This window comes from Macrotis lagotis, chromosome 3 (genome assembly GCF_037893015.1).
Source record: "Macrotis lagotis isolate mMagLag1 chromosome 3, bilby.v1.9.chrom.fasta, whole genome shotgun sequence".
Lineage (NCBI taxonomy): Eukaryota > Metazoa > Chordata > Mammalia > Peramelemorphia > Peramelidae > Macrotis > Macrotis lagotis.
The window spans coordinates 90,567,831-90,588,897 of NC_133660.1; the positions used below are offsets into that span (position 1 = coordinate 90,567,831).

Consider the following 21,067-nt stretch of genomic DNA (forward strand, 5'->3'; position numbering starts at 1 on the left):
TGGCATGGGGGGGTTGTTCCAGATGTCATGAGTTTGGGAGCGTGGCCCAAGAAATCCATCCGGAAGGGTGGAAGGCAGAATCAAGAAGAGGCAAAAATGAGAGGAATTTCTTCTTAAATATACTTCTATAGTGGGTTGGTGCTTGGGGAGGGGGGTGATCTATTACCTGGGCCAGGTATCTTCCATTGGCAAGCTATGTACTGGTCCTTCCTGTCCCAAGGTGCATGACCTCTAAGTTAAACAGAAGCCAGGTAAAGGAGAAATGAGGAGGGGGTACAAATTTTATACTGAACAACAGAACAATAGAAGTCAGTTTATATCTCAGGAGTAGAGAGAACATTAACAAAATTTAACAGCATAAAAGATTATAGAATTTGTTTCTAATTATAAATTTCCTACATTCATAATTCTCTGCATCATTAGGACAGTATCTAACACATAGTAGGTGTTTAATAAATATTTATTGATTATTATTTGCTCTAACAAGGCATTAGAGCAGAACTATAGCCAATGGAATAGTGTTAGGACAGAGAATGTGCATTTAGTGTCAGTGTATTCTCTATGTTAGCATTATTTAGGACAGAGTGAAATGGGAGCTATTACATATGTCTTCCACACATATGACTTTTTATCTCTCTTATTTAAAATATATTCTCTAAGGGAACAAATGTATGTTTAGTTATATGGGTTTTAAATTACCTTGTAACCCTGTATTCACCCTCCCCCCATACACACAAATTCTCAAGATCACCAATACCAATGAAAGGTGTCAAATATCATAATAGAGTAACTGGGTGATCCAATGGTCTGAATTCAGGGAAATGAATTTTCCTGAGCACAACTCTAGTTCTCTTTAGAACTTATCATCTCTGCTGATTATTATTTATGTTCTTCTCTTGGGGAGAGGATGCCCAAGTTCCACCTGATCTGTTCCAAAAAGGAGTATAAGAGGAGAGAGAGAGAGGAGAAATTAGATGAAAGAAGGAAGAAATAGAAGAGGAGGGAAGGAGGAGGAGAAGGAGAAGAAGGAGGAGGAGGGGAAGGGAAAAAAGAAAGGAGGACTTGAAAGGAAAAAGGAAGAGGGAGGGAAGAAAGAAGGAAAAGAGGAAGAAAGAGAAGGGAGAAAGGCAAGGGGAGGGGAGGAGGAAGAAAATGAAGAATGGGGAAAGAAGAAGAGGGAAGGGAAGAATAGGGGAAAGGACAGAAAAAAGGGAATGGAAGAAGTGATAGTGAAGAGGGGGAGGAGAAGGAAGAAGGTAATAAGGAGAAAGAGGAGGGGAGGAAGGAGAGAAGGAGAGAAGGAAAGGGAAAGAGGAATAAGAGAAGCGAAGAGAGAGAATGAGGAGGGGGAAAAAGAAAAGGGGAGGAAGAGAAGGAAGAAGAGGTAAGGGGAGGGAAGGAGGAAGAGGTGAAGAGAAAGAGGGGGAAAAGGAGGGAGGAAGGGGGAAACAGGGTTAAGAAGGGGGAAGTAGGGGAGAAGTAGAGCAAGGGAAGGAAAAGGGGAGGAAGAAGGGAAGATGAGGAGGAGGAGGAGAAAGAAAAGGAAGAAGGGCAGAAGAAAGAGGAGGAGATACAGAGAGAGAATTTTTTTAAAAAGTTGGATTTTATGTTACTTTGTGTTCTCAGTCTCTGAAAATTTCTATTTATGTAACCTCTAACAAACCACTGCTCTTCTCTGGACCCCATGTTGGGAGTTGGGCTGCATGACCTTTAAGGTCCCTTTCAGCTCTAATTAGGTAGTGATAGCTAGTGGCAACATGGTACAGCTGAAAGAGATCCATAATTGGAAGTTAAAGACTTGGAATAGAATCCTGATTCAGCTACAGAGGTTCTTCAGTAGTATAGTGGATAGAACACTGAATTTGGATTTAGGAATTTTTAATATACTTCCTAGATGGATGATGCTGAGCAAATCACTTAATCTGTCTCCTTCAGTTCCCTTATCCGCAAAATGGGAATATAAAATGGGAATATAAAAAGAACCTATCTTTCAGGGTGGTTGGGAGGATCAAATGAGATAATATTTATAAAGAATTCTGCAAACCTCAAAGCACTATGCATTGCCAGCTATTATTATTATCATTATTACTAATTACCTTGTGAACTTGAGTAAGAGAGAGAGAGAGTATTCAAACTTTCCAAACTCCAGTTTCCTCATATGTAAAATAAAGATAGTTGAACCAGATCCCTGAAGTACCTTTCAGATTCTAAATCTATGATCCTGTGACTTCTGATGAGTATACTGGATAATAGGTAATAAAATTTCAATAATAGGCAGTGGAGTTCAGTATCAAGGCTTCAGTTAACAGGAAGGATACTAATCAAATAGTTTAATGCCACTGCTACTATTGCTGCTGGAACAGCTGGGGTAGGGAAATCCGAGAGGGACAGATGTTGTTCACTTGAGTGACAAATCACAAAACTTTGACTCAGGGAGGTGAGAAAAACTTAGAGTTGATTCATAGGTTGCACAAAAGGTTTATAAATTAATATTACAAGTTCATGCTAGGGGCGGCTAAGTGGCGCAGTGGATAAAGCACTGGCCTTGGAGTCAGGAGTACCTGGGTTCAAATCCAGTCTCAGACACTTAATAATTATCTGGCTGTGTGGCCTTGGGCAAGCCACTTAACCCTATTTGCCTTGCAAAAACCTAAAAAAAAAGTTCATGCTAGATTCTTTTGGGAAAGTAGTAAGATAATGAGTTTCAGAACTGCTATGAGCTAAAGGGAAAGAGACACTAATGGACAAGCTATGATTAGTAGACTCTGAGGTAAAGAAAAACTAAAGTGAAGACTGGAAACCACTGATCTCTAAGGTAAAGAAAAGCTAAAATGAAGACTGGAAATCACTGATCTCTAATGAGGGAGAATAGTCATGTGTGGAAGTCACATTTTGGTAGTTTCTAAGAATATAGTAAGGTTAAACAAAAAAGACAGTTACAAGCTAGAAACGTGAGTTTCTAAGAAGATAACAAAGCTAGGCAAAAAGAGGCAGTTACTAGCTGGGAAAGAAAGTAAATTTTTAAGAAGATAGGAAGGCACAAGTTAGGTTAAAGAGAATGAGTTTTTAAGAAGATGGGCAGGTTAAGCAAAGAAGAGGAGAGGAGGAGGAGGAGGAGGGGAGAATAGCCAAAACAGTTATAGGGGAAAAGGAAGGGGAAAGGAAACAGCCATGAGATGATGAACTTAGATCAACCATGGATCCAGCAACAGAGGGCTGGGATCACATGGATCACTAGAGGAAGGAAGGGGAAAAGAAACTATGCAGCAGCTGCCCAGTTGAATTGCTTAGGAAAAGAGGGGGCAGATGCTCTAACCCTCTTTAAAAACACTTCTGTAGGGGCGGCTAGGTGGCGTAGTGAATAAAGCACTGGCCTTGGAGTCAGGAGTACCTGGGTTCAAATCCGGTCTCAGACACTCAATAATTACCTAGCTCTGTGGCCTTGGGCAAGCCACTTAACCCCATTTGCCTTGCAAAAACCTAAAAGAACAAAACAAAAAAAAAAAAACACTTCTCTGGTGGGAGGAATGGGGGTAGCATTTAAGGAATGGTTAACACCTGGAGTAGTTTTTCCACTGCATATGCCACAGGGACAGTTCTGAAGTAAGGAACAGTATCTATCAAGCACTGCCCCAAGAGCATGGCCAAGGTCAGACACAGTGGCCACCCACCTGCAGAGGTTTCTAAAAGTCAATTAAGAATTAAAAACACTTTAACAAAATTACAAGATTTGTTTCCAGTGCAAAAAGGAAATTACAATATTTCTCTGTGACCAGAGCTCCCCTTCTTCACCATCTTCTGTGACATCCAGCTATTGACTGTTAATGCACCTGACACCAAATGCCTGGTTCTCTGGCTACTGTCTACATCAGACTCCCCCAACACCATCTTCCTCCCACTTATGAAAATATACAATCACCTATTGCCTAATTGGTGAATCTCCCTCAGAACAGTCAGATTCAGGAAAGACAAGGACAGCTGGAGAAGAGAGAAATAATTCAAGAGTTGATTACTAGACAATCCCAAGGAAATCCAAAAGCTGATACCAGGGTATTAGTTCTAATTCAAAAGAGCAGCAAGGCTAATGTTGAGTAAGAATGGTATGATTCCTTTTTTTCTGTGTTCTATCTAAATAACCAGATTTCTTCTAGAGATTGGAGCAAGGCTTAACCTTGCTGAGCCCTGTCTAAAGCCAAAGGGTATTAAATAGCCCTGGTCAAATAATGGGGAATTGCAGAGGAAGACAAGGGAGAAAAGAGGGTGTCAAACTGGATATTACTCAAAAAAGTAAAAAATATACACAAGTCACTGGAATTTTTAATTAATATTTTCTAGACCAATTGTCTCATTTTTATTCTGTAAATCCTTCATTAGGGCCTCATGAGACCAAAACATCTAGTCAATTTAATGAGAAATGTATAAATATGGGGCAGCTAGGTGGCGTAGTGGATAAAGCACTGGCCCTGGAGTCAGGAGTACCTGGGTTCAAATCCGGTCTCAGGCACTTAATAATTACCTAGCTGTGTGGCCTTGGGCAAGCCATTTAACTCCATTTGCCTTGCCAAAAACCTAAAAAAAAAATATTACAGGATTTAGTGATGGAAAACTGCCCTGATATCATAGAACCAGAGGGCAAAATCATTATTGAAAGAATACGTCGATCCCCTCTGCAAAGAGATCCTAAAATGAAATCACCAAGGAATGTTGTGGCCAAATTCCAGAACTATCAGATAAAAGAGAAAATCTTGCAAGCAGCCAGAAAGAAACAATTTAGATACCAAGGAGTACCTGGGTTCAAATCCGGCCTCAGACACTTAATAATTACCTAGCTGTGTGGCCTTGGGCAAGCCACTTAACCCCGTTTGCCTTGCAAAAACCTAAAAACAAAAATGTATAAATATGTTACACACACAAACATACACATACCTCACATATACACTATATATTTAGTTTTTTAGGTGTCAAGGTAACTAGCATGATGAACTTGGAGTCAGAAAATACTGAATTCAAATCCTACTTCAGACAATTGTTTAAATAGCACTAGCACCTTTGATGTGAAGGGTTGCTGTGTTTTTCAGGGCTGCATTCACTTTTAGTATCCACCTTTCACCCAGTCTTCACCTGAGGTGGCTTCCAGAAGCTTGCCCAGGGGCTTCAACCTGGTGAACCAGGTAGAGGATTACTGAAACTCCTCAAACCCATTGGTGATTAGCCAAATGTGAATCACATGAAGGTTTCCCTCAGGCAGCTGTGAACAATTTGTTTCAGCGGCCATCAAGGTGGATAAAGTAGGCAATGTGAAGTACTTAGAGCTTGGTTAGACATCAAAGAAACCAAGGTCATCCTCTGCATTGCTCAGAAAGCGAATGAGACTGACTGTTCATCCCAACTCTACCTCATTTAAATCCAATTCCATTGAAAGTCCAGATATGACCCTGTAATGTCACCAGTCCATTTTGAAAACAAAGGACAAATAGCAACAAGGTAGAAGATCCTAGTCTTTTGGAAAGATTCCTTTTAGATAAGGTAAGTGAAAATTGTCCCTGGTTATTGTTCTACCCCCCCACCCTTATTTTCTCCTTACTTCTCCCCTCCTGCTTTGTTAGAAGAAATCATCTCTTTTTTTTACATTTCTAACTGTAGGACCAGCACTGTGCAGAGCATATAGACTGATTGGTTTTATAAACTCTGTCCAGATACATGACCCATTGGGAGATGAATTATCACCATCAGTATAGAGGAAAAGGAATAAGAAAAAGATAAGACTCATTGTAGTTCTTTGTTTCCCACTTGACTTCAAACTTTACCTGAGAGCTCTTTTCCCTTCAAATGAAATGAAACATTACTAATCAATAATAGGATCAAACAAGATATGATTTTCATACTTTGATATTAAAAACATATTAATGATATGCTATTAAGAATATTGACCCAATAGTATAACTGAAATAAGTCTTCTCTTTATACAGCTTTCTCAACCATGAAAAGCCATACTATAACTTAGCTTATATTAAATACAGCATAGCTAAGTGGCTCAGTGGAAGAAGGACTGGGCCCCAAGTCAGAAAGATTCATCTACCAGTGTTTAAATCTGACCTCACACCTAACTAGCTTTGTGATTCTAAGCAAGTCACTTAACACTTTGTGCCTCTATTCTTCATCTATAAAATCGGTTTGGGAAGGAAATGGAAAACCACTCCAGTATCTTTGTCAATAAAACTCTAATGGGATCATGAAGATTCAGGCTTGACTGAGAACAGCTCATGTTTTGTAATGAACTATTACACAGATAAACTATATTATTATAATAAAAATAATTGTACTAGTTTACATCAAACAAATACAAATATTAGTTTTATCATGGTCTATTAGGGACATTAATAAGACCCTTACATGTTAAAACTTTTTTATATGAAGAAAATCTCATTACTTAGACTCTTTATATAGTATGTATGGAAGCTTTATAAAGCTTTCAATCTCACACTAAGTGTTTTATAAAGAAAACACAAATCAAAAAATTGGTAAGCAACAGGGCCACTCAAAAAGTCAAGTTTCTAATTAGATCAGAAGGCTCTATGTGATTAATTATAATCCTAGTACATCAAATCTTACTCCATCTACTGATTGCTTTTTAGTTTATCCCCAAAAGCCATGAAATTCAATGCCTTGGTTCCAGAAAACATCCATTAAATTTTCATTCCATCATGTTTTGGTTTCTCTTTAGAAACTGGGTCAAAATATAAATGTCCTTAAATGTCTGTTTGACCTGTATTTCACTAAACCAAACTGGGTTTCTTAGTAATTAAATTTCTTTTTTAAAGTTCCTAATTTATTAAATTGAAAAAGTCCTTGAGCCATAGGGATACTTTCTTCCTTGTTCTCCAGCCCCCTCCCTGACTTTCTCAGACACTGACCTCATACATTACTTCTAAGTTCCTTCTAAGTACATATTTCCAATAGTCAGTACCAGCAGGGCACCTTCACATGTTACAATTTAATGAGGCACAGGAACAAGTCATGAGTCCCTGAAGAAAAGTATTACCTGATCTGCTTCATTTATTCCTTCCAATAATCATACCATTACCTACAGCTTCTGTTTTTAATTAGTGATATCTAATGATTAACACCGGCCAATTTGCATCCAATTACATACCCTGAAAAATTAGAAGTGGATGAAAGGCTGAGTGCCATTAATCACTCTGCAATGGATCCTTACCTAACTATCAAGTAGGAACATGCTGTCCCTTCCCAAATGTGTTCAATGGAAACAAGTCTGGGTGGATATTGAGCAAAAGTGAAATTGATATCAAATAAAACTCCAGGAAAACACCTTTCTATAGCATTCTCACCAAGTACCACATAACAGCTATCCTGGGTTCATTCTTTTCCTAGCTTCTTCCACTCCTTTATTATACTTGAGTTCTCTCCTTTAAAAGATAGGACTTTTCCTATATCAATATATGACAAACTGATAAAAACAATTTACTTAAAGCAATGACTTTGTGATAACAAGTAAATATATCAGTCATTAAATTCTCCCACCAATTGTGCCTCCTTTTAAATCCCTAGAGGTGGAAAGTTTTAAATTCAACCCAATCCTATCTTCAAGTTTATCCTAGGAAAGCTGGAAACATTGGGATAGGAATCTGACCATAACCATGATCTCACTGAAGGTCACTACTAATTCCATGAAAGGTTGCTTTTGACATGGTAGTGGTGAAGTCTACCCAAAGTCTATAGGAATGGAGTTGGCTTGCAGACCCCAAGCCAGATATTTCAGAATCAAACATTTGACCCCATAAAAAAAAGAAAGGAAAACTTCAAAGTACCTCACACTCTCTGAAAGGATGTGGGACATGGCACTTCTCTTCCTCCACTCACTTTTTTTTTCCTTCCCAGCATTATTTTCCAAATGCATGTAGTTATTCATATAGACACACCATCGACAAACTAAAATTTAAAGCACTGTTTTGATGCTCCTATTGTTCAAAATGCTGCCTGAAATTCTGTCATCTTGACATAGTATACTCAGTTTGATCCAACAACAACCAAAAAAAAAAATAGACGGCTATTAGTTGCTAAGTATTTATGCTAGGGTCTGAGGGGAAATTGGAAAAAAAAAAGTGAGCTGTCCTTGGTTCCTGGATTATAAATCTACATAGGGTTTATGATCCAATAAGGGAGTTAGGATGAAAATAAATATAATATGATATGATATAATGTTCAATACATAGAGAAAAAAACATTTAGAAACATTAGAAGAAGTGGGGGACTATATTGTCTGCAGTTCAGGTAATTGTATTAGGTAATTCTGATCCCAACTCTACCCTTTTTTTTTTCCCAACTTTTCATTTATGTTAGAAAATTTGAGTGCCTGAATTATCTTTGAGATATCCATGGAAAAAGTCCAGTTAGTTTGTGTTTCTTTTTGAAGATACTTCATTGACCCAATTCACAACATTCTTTTTCTCTTTAACATATAAGTCATATTAAATGATTGGAAAAGCACACAAATCCCTCTATACCAGGGACTATGCTATGCTAAGCACTGAGATTAAAATTCAAAAGTATGAATCTGCCAGGTCAAAGAGCAATAATCTCCTAACTGGTTTCTTCACCCCCATTCTTTAACAACTCTAATTTTATCTTGCAAATTGCTATAAATATTTCTCAAGCACATTCCTAAATATCTCACTTCCCTGCTCAGAAATTGTTAATAGTTTCTCCATTGCCTTCTCATTGCAATTCTTTAATCTTGTATTTGAAGGCATCATGATCTGCCTCCAACCTACTTTTTGAGTTTCATCCCTCCCCCCATTCATCTCTTCCTGACCCATATCCTCTCATACAAAAATGCTGGAAACTCCATTGCTAGAAAATCTTCTGCTTTTCCTCTTCAATCAATTTAATTATGCTATTTTTTCCCCTGTGAAATGGAATGAATATCTTACTATCCGTTTCTATTTAAATCTTGACCATACATGAAATCCACCAGTCAGTAAGCATTAAGTTTTACTATGTGCTAGCTCAAGTGGTCCCTCCATGAAATCTTGCCTGACAACCCCAGGTAAAAGTCATCTGTTCTTCCTCAAAGTTGAAATATATATATATATTTCATAAAGTATACCACTCCTTTATAGTGTTATTCCTCTCTCTTCTGACATTTATCTTAGCACCCTGTTCATAATTCATTTTTGGCATTGGTCAATCCATTTGGCACTATAGATATTTCTGGACATGTCTCAACTTCCATGTTATATTGTAATTTCTTGAGGGATACACTCTGAGATTTATTTATAATTTTCAGGCCACCCACTTCCAAAAAAAAGTGATAGAACTTTTCAAAAATGAGGGAATGGGAATGGGAGGGAGGAGACAAAGTTAAAAGACAAAGAGGAAAATGAAAATTAAAAGTTTAAGGGGAAGCAGACAGATGCAAAACACAAGATAAGTTAGTAACTATTCTCAAAGAACTGAGTTCTGAGCTGCTTGATATCCAAGGGGAAAAGGACAATTTGTTGAATGATGCTGCAAAAATGAATTTTAAAAAAAGTACATGTTAATTTGGAGAGAATTTTTCACTACACTATATTCATAGAATTTATTCCATAAGTCTAATTTAACAATAACAGGTACCTACAATGTATTTTATACCATATTGAACAAAGGGATGACACAAAAAAATAAGACTTTATTCCCCTGTCAATGAACTTAGCAGATAAATGGGCAAAAGAGACTACTGATTTCATTAATGGGGTAGAGAAATTCCTCTACCAATACAAGTTGACACTTTTCTGTAAATTACTGTGTTCCAGAGTTGCCATGAACATCAAGACATTCAGTGATCTGACCTTGATCATACAGCCATTACATGTGTTTGTAAGAGGTATAACTAACTTGGGTCTTCCTAGCTTCCAGCTCTGTATATACTACTCCACAGCTGTCATGAAACAGTCAGTTCCATATAGACAAATAAAAGCAACCAAAGGCAGAGTATTACTCTGCATGAAGATACCAGGGAATGTGAGCCCTCATTGTGGAAAAGGGAGAGAATAGGTTTTTAGGGAATTCATTGAAGGGATGTTGAGTAATTCTCCATGTCGGGGACATTGTATTTCATACAACATCTAGATTATATGTTCTTTGAATATATACTTGTCACTTATGTTAAATGACATTAAAAGATATTCATAGTGGAAAGCACAGTTAAGTGACGAGATAAATGAAAGCACTCAGACATTTCAGCAAGGAAAGTTAAAAGATAATTTTACATAAAACACCTAATAGACCTGATATGCTAAAGGTAAAGTTGACATTGGAAGAAGTATCTTTACTACTTCTGCTGCTTTTATATATTGTGCCACAGTTTTTGAAAATAAGTCACAGAAACTAATCACCTCTTATCCCCAAAATGAGTGGTCAAACATGGCAAGGAAATAGAAGATTTACATAAAGCTTTTGTCTTTGGTACCCTGATCCATCATACCCAAGATTTGCTTCTCAGTGGAAAACTCACCTTGGACTTTCCATTTCCCATCCATGATGTTTACACCACTGTCCCTTCATGAAATGGAATCTACATTGTGTTTTCCAAAGGAAATAGCTTCCACGTGATAATCAAGTACAACTATAGTAGCAGTGAAATACCATATGCAAATTTCCCTTTCATGAAATAAAGACAGCTGTGTATAAATAAAATATTGCCACCTGTTGGCAAAACAGATTAGACGAATATAGAGAGTTCAGATGCCTATTATAAAAATGTTGAAGTAACACTGAATTGTTAATGTAAATTAAACACAGAAAATGCAATGTCAAGGACACAGTCCATTTCTAACTCAACTTTGAGGATTAAAATACAAAACAGGACTTAAATAACAAGAAAAAAACAAATGAAAAAAGGAATACTGACAATTGTCAGGAATTTTCAGGATCTTACTCAGGTTACTTTGCTAGTGTCTGGTTTTCAGAGACTCATGGAGCTTGAAGAAAAAATGAGAACATCTAGTTCAATCATCTCTTTAAATCTATCCTGCCTTTCCTACTGTACCACCAATGCTTCCCCCCCAAAAAAACAAACAACTAAACAAACAAGAGACTTGAAGTGCTGGGCTCAAGTAATGCAGGCAATAAGTAGTAAAGCTAGGACTAGGGGGTCAAGTTACTAAATCTTGTATATAATATCTGAGTACTCTCTTATTTAACATGCCAGATGCTTTAATGAGAGATGGTAATACTCCCCAGATTCAGATTTTGCCTCCACACAATAGAAATTTATGTAAATGCTATTTGATGAATGAGTGAATGTTTAGTGCTTCAGCTGTTCTTTTTAGCATATTTCTCCAAGCACTTTGGGACTAGAAAACAAGTGGGAAATGTTAATATTAATGGATTTTCCCCCCTCCTCCCCTTTCTCTCTTTCTAGTTCTAGCTTAAGCAATAAGTAGCATGCTATGGTGGAAAGGACATACAGTTTGGAATAAGAAGACCTCGATTCAAGTTTAGGTTCTGAAATTTAATAATTAGATGAGCTAGAATAGGTCCCTTTCCCTTTTTCAGTCTCAGCTTTCTTACATGTAAAATATTAGGAGTGGGGCAGAGATAATACTTGCAATTCCAAGGTTTATTTTAAGGAGAGTGCTTTGTGAAACTATTATTTACCATCTATCTATATACATATCATATACATATATGTGTGTGTATAATCACTATTAAAGGTCACTATCACTAATTTGTTATGTATATGAATCATTCTGTAATCTTTCTGAATTTCAATTTCCAAATATGAGTATTGACATTTTTAACAGCAATTATATGGATTTGTTATGAGGAAAGCATTTTGTGAAACCTAAAGTTCAAAATAACTATGAGATATTATCTGTCTAAATTGTGGCTACATATGAAGACAATGCATGTGACTCAGGCTTGAGACTTCCAGTTGATCTGATTCTTACCTAGGGTAGAGCAATCTCAGGGAACTAAAAAAAAACAAAACAAAACAAAACAAAAACACAGAACTTTCTTGTCTTCATAGTACAAACTGGTTCCAAAAAATGTTATTTGTTGTTGTTCCTTGTGATTCAATGAGAGAAAGAAATGATTTGGGGAGGGTTAGGAAGGCTTCCCTTAGATCTATGTGATGCAATCCTATAAAAGTCATGTCTTCTCAGCTTCAATTTGTTCAATTACAAAGTAACATAATAGTGGATAGTTTTTATTATTGTTATAGATGGCATTGGACAAGGTGGGGGAATGGAGAGGGGGGGAAAGAAATGTTACAAGGTTGAGAGGATGAAGGAGACTGCATGGATAGGATCTTGAAAGGGAAGATGGAAGAGATAGAACCCATCAAAAATAATTTGATTTGTGATTTTGAGGAGAGTAAGGCCTATATTTTGTATAGTTTGTATGAATACTCACCTCTGATGTCACTAGAAAATTACATAAGCTTCTTTTGCAAGTTCTCCCAGACCCTTCATGAATTTCATATCAACCCTATACATGCACATGTGTGTATATATGCATATGCATGTGTGCATGTACATGCATGTATATACATGTATCATTCTTGAACATATCAGGATATAATAAATAATTATTATTTATATGTGAGTCTTATCCCTCTAGTTGGTTTTGGAGCAAGGAATACATGATCCCAACTTCACTTCCAGCATATGCTTACTGGGTGACACTGGGCGAGTCTTTTGACTTAGTACCGTGCTCTAGTCCAGTGATGTCAAACTCAAATAGAAACTGAGACCTACTAAGGAGCATAAAGATTGCTACAAGGTGCAGATTCACTTTTGTTGATGTTCAATCATTTCAGTTGGATTCTACATTTTATAACTCCATTTTAGGGTTTTCCTGGCAAAGATACTGGAGTGGTTTGCCATTTCTTTCTCTAGATCATTTTATAGATATGAAAAGTGAGGTAGACAGGACTAAGGTACTTGTCCAGAGTCATAGTTAGTGTCTGAGGTTTAATTTGAGCTTAGGAAATAAGTTTTTCCTGACTTCAGGCCCAGAGCTCTATCCACTGTATCACCTACCCATCCTATATTAACTTAGGAAAACACATACTAACATTGATGTTCTATTGTATTTTTATTTGTTTTGTTAAATATTTCCCAATTACATTTAATCCAGTTTGAGCAGTATTCACCACTGGAGCTGTGATTGACATCTCTTCTCTAGACAACTCTTTATAAGTTGAAGAAAAGGTAAAAACCTACTTTTGTAGAGAGAATTTCCTTAGCAGATAGTTCCCTATATTATTAAAATCATATGCTGAGTGCCTAAGGCTATCCCTTTTCCCTCTAGAAAATGATGAACTATGATTAAATGTTGGTAAAACTTAGGCACCTGTTCTGCTACTCCATATATATCAACTGAACTGGAACCTATGTCTAACCTGACAACAGTCAGAGCTATACAAAGCAGGCCAGACATAGGAGAGTTAAGAATCAAATAAGTTTATTTAATTTCTGAATGACGAAAACAACTTGAAAGCAAATTCACATGTATCAGGACCCTGCCCTTGTTGGAAAGGATCTGAGGCATTATGGGAAGATCTTAATATTTATACCCATGCCTGGGCAATGAACTGAAGCTTTGACAATGAGCAGTAAAAGTAACTCAGACTGCCTAATGCTGGTAAGAAACAATTCTGGAATTTTGCTGTGTCTGAAGTCATCCAGAGGATGAGATCAACCAGAGCACAAAGGATTGTTGGTATGCACAGTCAGCTTGCTGGGCTTTGATTCTCAGAAGCAGGATATCTCCTAATATCTTGATAAGCAGAAACCATTTTGTAAATGACTTTTGAGGTCATCAACGACTCAATAACCCCTGCTGTAGGAGTAGCCAGATACTACTCACAGTTCTAGTTTTGGCCTAATTTCTAGATGACACGATGTCTTCCAGTTGATTTGATTCTTGCCTAGAGTAGAATAATCTCGGGGAACTAAAAAAAGAGAAATTTTCCTCATAAAACTTGTTTCAAAAAAATAGTAATTTTCTTATTGTGTTTACTTGGTTTTTCTTCTGTTTGTTTTCCTTTGCAATGTGATATTTGGTTTAAAACATCCAGTTGATACAATAGATAGGGTGCTGGGTCTGGAGTCAAGAAAACCTAAGGTCAAATCTAGCCTTAGACATTTATTAGCTAGGTAACCCTGGACAAGTTATTTTTTTCCCAAGTTATTCAGTTGTTCTTGTTTCAAAGCAAACAACCACCATTTTGGGATATATAACTACAATAATCCTAATTTACATACATAACTGGAACCTCCTGATATGTTCAAGGATGATAATATAAAATTGATATGAAATTCATGAAGGGTATGGGAGAACTTCCAAAAGAAGCTTATGTAATTTTCTAGTGACATCAGAGGTGAATGAATGTTTATACAGATTACTTTCAGGATTCTTTCAAACCATTAGAATATCTTAGATGGTTTTGTATCTTATTAATTCCAAATGCAACAAAGTAAGAATAACATATTAATTATTAAATACTATAAAACAATTTTTCCATTCTTATTGTACATATACCTACAGATCTATATTTGGTTCTAATACATTGTTCAGGAATTTTCAATGAACCCAGAAGGGGTCATGATTTTAGATATTTCCCCTCATTACCCCTTCTAAGTATTTAATTATTAATTCCAGACTTTAACATATTACAGTAACTCTAAATATTTTTACTAATATTTGTGAAATTCTTATATTTCACAAAAATAACCAAATAACTGTAGGTATAACTTTGTAATTACAAAAATAGTTCACATAACTGATAAAATTTCTCAACATCTTAAACATCAGTAAGTTATATTAAGGTGGAGGGGGATAAATAGCATTAAATTGCCCAATTAATCTTTAGAGACCCTCACACTTTTATCCCACACCAGCAGAAAGCATCCAAGGTCAGAGTATGCTTTCCAATTTCCTGTTCTCATCCCTCTGAGTTTTCAATTGCCATGAGGAAAGAAATCCACAATCTTGACTTTAAAAATTGAACATATAATTACTAACCTATATTAAAACATAAGGTTTCTATGATGATGTTTTATGGACAAGTTATTTAAACTCTGTTTTAGTTTCCTCATCTATACAATGAGCATAATTATGCCTTCTTCAAATGAGTTTGTGTATGGTTTGTGTCTGGTGTATAGAAAATACTGTTTATTACTATCATCATTGTCGTCATGATTTGGAGAACTTCAGGACATTTTCTGACATTTTTGAGAATGTATTGACCTCATCTTTCAGTATCTTATCACCAAAGGATACACTTGAATTCTGTCCCTGGGTCCCTAGGCACTGACTTCATATCTTGTCCTTGCCATTTCCAGATCCTGCTGCTGTTCTTCCACTGGTCTCTATTTCCCTTTTATGAATTATCTTTCCTCCATTAAAATGTAAAATCTTTGAAAAGTAAAACTATCTTGCTTCCTTGAATTTGTACCTCTGGTCTTTAGAGTGCCTGGCATTGAAAAAGTATTAAATACTTTATTACATATATTACATATATTTATGCATTTGAAAGAACCAGATATATTTTTAAATCAGATAAGATCTGCACAAGAATGTACTTGCTTCCAACTTACCGTCTTGATACATTATTTTAAAATGGATAGAATCCCTCAGAATCTGATCAGTATTAGACAGGATTTTCAGAATGTGAAGGGTTCAAGTCATCAGCCATCTTGTCACTAGTAAGTAAGGAGGTGAATGGAATCAGTGAAGTACTTTCAGGTGATAGAACAACTGACAGATGAAATATCAGGATTCATAATTCCTTCCAAAGGAAACATCTCTATGATACCTGACACACTATTTTGAAGTTCCATGTAGGACTGTCAGAACACCAAAATCCAGTGTCTGGCATCAGATTATAGCCAGGATTCTCCTTAAATGTTCAACTGCTTTTTCTTATCACAAAACAATATGCCATCTTTCTCTGTTAGTCACTGTCCCTCCTGCTAATGTGTCATGCAGAGCATGTCTTAGGAAACTCTATGGCCAAAGAAATTATTTCTTTGTTCTTGATCTAATTGGAATAGACAAAACTGTTGACTCACTATTAGATTGTTCTACATCCTAGAACAGTTATCCATGATTTGATACTGAATACACAAATTCTATTTCATTTTAATCCATTACAACCTCACTTTCTTTACTAAACCTTCATTGCACCAATTTTGTGTTCAACTTTGGAGAATGTCCATTTTGTTTTCTTATGCCTTATCCTTGTCAACTGTCAATCTTTTGAAACAGTCCTTCCAAAAATAAAAATTATCAAGTGTAATCAGTCTTCCTTAGCTTTGTTTGGAAATGAGATAAATGAGGGACAGCTAGGTGTCACAGTGGATAGAGCATGGACTCTGAAATCCTTTGGACCTGAGTTCAAATCCAGCATCACGCACTTAATAATTGCCTAGCTGTGTGACCTTGGACAAGTCACTTAACCCCACCACCTTTCAAAAAAAATTTTTAAAAAAGAGATAAAACATTCACAGAATCACAGAATATAAAATTTAGAAGGGACTGGATAAACTCTCATCCAATTCATATTTTATGGTTAAAAATTGGATACCCAAAGAGATTTAGTGGTTAACCTAAAGTAACATGGAATATTAATAAGCTACTTGAAATAGATTAAAAACACTGGACTCTATAAAAATAGTTGGTCTATTCAGTACTGACCAGAGATAACAAGTGAGAACAACTTCTAAATACAACTCCCTTGTGAATAATCATTGCAAAGCCAATCCTGGAAGTTATCATTAATAGGAGCAGCTGCTGAAGGGAACCATCTCTGGAAACAATTGGTGAAGATTCAGACTAGAAATCAGCATTGCATAGAGGTCTCTGCTCTTCATTTCTATATTCCCATTTTAGAAAAAGGAGTCATATTGTACTACCTCTCTTTGTATTTTTGCAGGAAGACTTCTGTCTATAAAGTCATAGAACTTTAGAACTGGAAGGTGTCCTATTCTCTGAAGGAATCTATATATACAAATGATTAAGATAATCACTGAGTCTAGCAGAAAAAATGAGACGGGGTCCAAACTAAGTCCTAGGAAGAGCTCAAGTCAAGTATTGAATCAAGTTAAGAACAAGAATTTCTCAAGAACATAAAATTCTGAGGGTATATGATGAAAGGATCAGAGACCCTTCAATTCAGTGAAGTCTGCTCAGAAATTGGAAGGCATACTACCAGGGTTGTGGATGAAATGAATGCAGCTTTCTTCCTGAGACATGGTACTGAAAGGAATATTGGAAATAATTTGAGAGGCAATATAAAACAATGTCAAGCATACAGAATTTAGAAACAAAGTAAATGAGATCAAATTCTGTCTCTTCAACAAGAAACCTTAAATACTCACCAATCATTTAAATTCAACAGTTCTCATTTTCCTCATCTATAAGGGAGTTGGACTAGATGATCTCTAAGGTGCTTCATATTTTTAATCTGTGCTTTTAGGATATTAAGCTATTCCCCTCATTTTAACATATGAAATAATTAAGGCTATGAGTGATTAAGTGCTTTGTCTAAGCTAACACAGAAGTAAGTGTCAGGTGTTGGTTTCAACATTCATGTTCAATCTCCCACTTCAGTGATTTTTTTTATCATGCTTCTCGAAGTCTTGCCCTTTATCATGATGGAGTATAATGCCACCCACCCCTGACTTGCTCTGGCCTGCTAGCCTCTGGTAATACCTGTACATGTATTGGACCTTCTCCCTGCCCAGCCATATCTATTATAATGTCACACTAGACAGAAAGGGCCATAGAAACTGTCTAACCTAATCCCCTCAATTTATAGAAGGAGACACTGAAGTCAAGATCACATTCCATAAATATGAGTATTGGAAGCTCAAGATTTGACTCCAAATTTAGAGTTTATTTGACTTTATACTTCCATTAAACCTGTGGTCTGTGAACTTTGGAAAAAGTTCATCACTACCTATATTTCAATATAATTGACTTGACTTCCTTTATAAGCATATGTATCTTGCATTAAGATTTTTAAAATATTCTGTAAAGGAATACCTAGGTAATATCACATTGCCCAAAGAAGTCCATGACATATGTAAAAGTGATTAAGAAACCCCTAGCTAACTTTTCCCATTCTATTATGTCATATATGTTTCACCTTGTCCTTTCAAGGCACATAGACACACAAACATATACACACACACACATACACACATACTTTGCTTTTCCCTTATACTATAACTTCACTGGAAAGGTAGGAACACATAGAAGAAACCATAAAGATCATCTTGTCTAATCCCTTTATCTTATGTATGGAAAGATACTGGAGTCCAAAGAGATTCAGTGACTTGGACAAGGTCACAGATATCATTAGATCTTTCTAATGATATCTATGACCTTGAGTCCTGGTCAAATGTTCTTTCCATTGCTAATGGTCCTTTCATGTTCTATGAGGAAAGGAAGCAATGTTTTCCCACTAGATAACTCTAGTGGGGCTAGAAATCCAGAAACCCAAGGAAGGATAGAATTCAATGATAGCAATCCGAAGTTAGTAACCCTGCCCTCAGGATGCTGCAGTCTTGGGAAAACCAAAACAAAACGGAAAACAACTGTGTGACATGTTATCCTAAATTCTTCTAATTTTGCCAATTTGGTCTTATCTCACTGACAGTACCATTGAAAGCTATGTGTTTTCTTTCCCTGAGGAGTAGCAGAATATAACAGAAATGGAATTAAACTTTGGCTGAAATTGGGGGTTCAGGTCTGTCTCTGACACATCTGAGCGACCTAAAGCAAATTACTTTCATTATTCAATTCTTGGATTCCTCATCTATGAGATGAGGATAATATACAGTAGGTTAACAGAAGGAAAAACAGAGGCCATAAAATACAACTTCATATAAGTGAAGAAACTTAGGCCCAGAGAAATTAAGGGGCTTATTCAAGGTCACAGTGATAATAAACAGCAGGGGTAGGATTTGAACTAAATTCCTCTGGTTCCACTCCAATTCCATCTTTCCACTGTGTCACCCAGCCTCTTATTAAATGTTTTGTGAAACTTAAAATACTATGTAAATAAAAGAGCTGATTTTTGGGGGGTTTTGTTTTTGCAAAGCAATGGAGTTATATGATTTGCCCTAATTACAGTTAGGTAATTATTAAGTATGTGAATCTGAACTCGGGTCCTCCTGACTCCAGGGTGTATACAGTAGCCACAGCACCACCTAGCTGCCCCAATTAAAAGATCTGAAATAAATCTATTTCTACAAGCATATTGAGTTGCATTCAGAAACTTTGAATCCTGTACCTTAATTCTGAAAATGCTTTAGAGTTAAGGTTCTTTTTATTTATTTTGAGTTTTACAGTTTTTCCCCTGATCTTACTTCCCTCCCTCCCCCGGAAGGCAATTTGTCAGTCTTTACATTGTTTCCATGGTATACATTGATCCATGTGATGAGAGAGAAATCATATCCTTAAGGAAGAAATATAAAGTATAACAGATAGCAAGATCAGACAATGAGATATCAGGGGTTTTTTTTTCCTAAATTAAAGGTAATAGTCCTTGGTCTTTGTTCAAACTCCACAGTTGTTTCTCTGGATACAGATGGTATTCTCCATTGCAGAGAGCCCCAAATTGTCCCTGATTGTTCCACTGATGGAATGAGTGAGTCCATCAAGGTTGATCACTGCCCCCATGTTGCTGTTAGGGTATACAGTAGTTTTTCTAGTTCTGCTCATCTTGATCAGCATCAGTTCATGTAAATCCCTATAGATTTCCCTGAATTCCCATCCCTCCTGGTTTCTAATAGAACAATAGTGTTCCATGACATTCATATACCACAGTTTGCTAAGCCACTCCCCAACATTTACTTGATTTCCAATTCTTTGCCACCACAAACAGGGCTGCTATGAATATTTTTTGTACAAGTGATGTTTTTACCCATTTTCATCATCTCTTCAGGGTAATAGACCCAGTAGTTATATTGTTGGATCAAAGGGTATGTACATTTTTGTTGCCCTTTGGGGTGTAGTTCCAGAAAGGTTGGATGAGTTCACAGCTCCACCAACAATGTAATAGTGTCCCAGATTTCCCACAACCCTTTCAACAATGATCATTATCCTTTCTGGTCATACTGGCCAGTCTGAGAGGTGTGAGGTGGTACCTCAGAAGTTTTAATTTGCATTTCTCTAATGATTTAGAGCAATTTTTCATATGACTGTGGCTTGCTTTGATCTCCTCATCTGTAAATTGCTTTTGCATATCCTTTGACCATTTGTCAATTGGAGAATGGCCTTTTTTAAAAAATTGACTCAGTTCTCTGTATATTTTAGAAAAGAATCCTTTGTGAGAAATATTAGTTGTAAAGATTGTTTCCCAGTTTATTGCATTTCTTTTGATCTTAGTTACAGTGGGTTTTGTCTGTGCAAAAGCCTTTTAATTTAATGTAATCAAAATCATCTAGTTTGTTTTTAGTGTTGTTCTCCATCTCTTCCTTAGTCATAAACTGCTTCCCTTTCCATAGATCTGACAGATAAACTAGTCCTTGATCTTCTAGTTTGCCTATAGTAGTTTTTTCTGTCTAAATCCTGTATCCATTTGGATCTTATCTTGGTATAGGGTGTGAGCTGTTGGTCTAATCTAAGTTTCTTCTGTACTAACTTCCAATTTTGCTAGCAGTTTTTATCCCAATAGCTGGACTCAAACAGCAGATTACTATAATTGTTTCCTGCTATTGCACCTAGTCTATTCTACTGGTCTACCACTCTGTTTCTTAGCCAATATCAGACAATTTTGATGACTGATGCTTTATAATATAATTTTAGATCAGCTAGGGCTAAGCCACCTTCTTTTGCACTTTTTATCATTAAATCCCTGGAAATTCTTGAATTCTTATTTCTCCATATGAATTTACTTGCAACTTTTTCTATAGAGTTAGTGCTCTTAATGAGAGGTCTATGGGTGGTTTTTTAAATTAGTTTCCTTAATCATATCTATATTACTCTTCCATTTAAAAGATCCCCCCCCCCCAGGAGGGTTCCATAGGCTTTTCCAAACTACTAA

At 36.4% G+C, this 21,067-nt stretch overlaps 1 pseudogene; it reads left to right on the top strand.

Annotated features, from left to right (window-relative positions):
- Positions 1-9,822: 9,822 nt before the first annotated feature.
- Positions 9,823-21,067, top strand: part of LOC141519158 (putative E3 ubiquitin-protein ligase TRIML1) — a 29,503-nt pseudogene continuing 18,258 nt past the window's right edge.